Source organism: Anopheles gambiae (genome assembly GCF_943734735.2).
Source record: "Anopheles gambiae chromosome X unlocalized genomic scaffold, idAnoGambNW_F1_1 X_unloc_26, whole genome shotgun sequence".
Lineage (NCBI taxonomy): Eukaryota > Metazoa > Arthropoda > Insecta > Diptera > Culicidae > Anopheles > Anopheles gambiae.
In genome coordinates, this window is record NW_026902633.1 from 65,001 (window position 1) to 66,743 (window position 1,743).

Genomic DNA, 1,743 nt, shown 5'->3' on the forward strand with positions numbered 1-1,743 from the left:
AGCAGGACCACCGCCCTCGCGATCAGTGTGTTTTCGATATATTAACAATGTTACGGTCTTCTTTCGCCGTGGTCTTCGGAGGACGTCCGGTTGACTTGCGCGTTTCGGTTGTCCAAGCGCGTTTCAGTTGTCTAAGCACGTTTCGGTTGTCCGAAGCGCGTTTGCCACAAAAGTGCGCGATCGTTCCATTACGAACTCGATCCTTTTGCGCTTAATGCCAGCAGCAGCCATTCGCTTTTACATATGGCGCTGATAATCGGTACAACGTTTACCTCGACCCATTGTTACTAACATTGCTTGCTTGGACCGTCAAGAACGCGCTGGTTAAAAAGTTGGACACGGCTGATCCCGTGCTCTGCCTGCGTTCTACTTCTATACGCGATGAATTACATCGTTTTGGAGCAGCAAAAACATCGCATGGATAAAAACTATCAACGAGTACGCGAGTAAGCGTCTTCCCTTCAAAATCGAGAAAAGAATACTGCCGCGCTCATGAAACAAAACGCCCATTGAAAAGAACAACTGCGCACCAGCTCAATGCACGCACAAAGTTTACCATTCGCACACAACGTGCAACGCAGAGATGCACGAAGGCCTTTCAATGGCGTGCACTGGAGAAACACCTGTGAGGGAATGCCGAGTTCATTGCTATTGTGCGCGTGTCCATTTCGCACCGGTGTCGCATTCACATTCATGAAACAGCACACCTGCGTTTTCGTCCGAAGAACAAGCGCTGCTGTCGATGCAAACTTTAGTTTTTATCCAAGTGTAAACGCACAATGTTTCACATGATAACACACATAATAAGATTAATTTCAACGCCACATGACATCATGGCAAGCTATGTTTTTCAGACACAAACCCGCGCACTTGCAAATACACATTAAAAAGCACACTCTCTTTCTACTACTACTACACACACACACACATGCACACACACACACACACACACACACACACACACACACATACACACACACACTCACACACACATACACACACACACACATACACACATACACACACACACAAACACAAGTAACGTGGCAAAACAAGTGCACGGTGCATTGAAAAAAAAGGGTCCTATCTTAATGTCCGATACTGTACCCCCAACAAAGTTGTCGTTTGACGTTCTGGTTGCACTTTTTATCATCTAAAATCAGTTTTCTACACGTTTTGAGGGGTTTTAGCAAAAAAAAAATTTTCGATTACTTGAGCTCTCTGGCCCGTTCGGTGCACATTTTTGAAAAAAGCTAGGGAGCTGCCCCTAGGTTCGGGGTGTCACAAAATGTTGAAAAGTGGTCGAAAAACCACTATCCAGAATCGGATGTAGAATCGTTAGACGAATTTAAAATTGTTCTACGACACCCATCTGCGACGTTTAGTATTCGAGATATATAACACTTTGTAGGTCTGACCGAGCAATTTTTGTTCCGCGCACTTTGTGCACCGTACACGTTGATGTTTGTATGAAAAAGTACCCTACCTAGGGACGCGTAGAGCAAATTTGTACCCCCGGGCATGTTGTCGATTGACATTCTGGTTGCACTTTTCATCATCTAGGGTGCGTTCCTGACACGTTTTGAGGGGTTTTAGCAAAAAAAAAAATTTTCGACTACTCGAGCTCTCTGGCCCGTTCGGTGCACATTTTTGAAAAAAGCTAGGGAGCTGCCCCTAGGTTCGGGGTGTCACAAAATGTAGAAAAGTGGTCGAAAAACCACTATCCAGAATCGGATGTAGAAT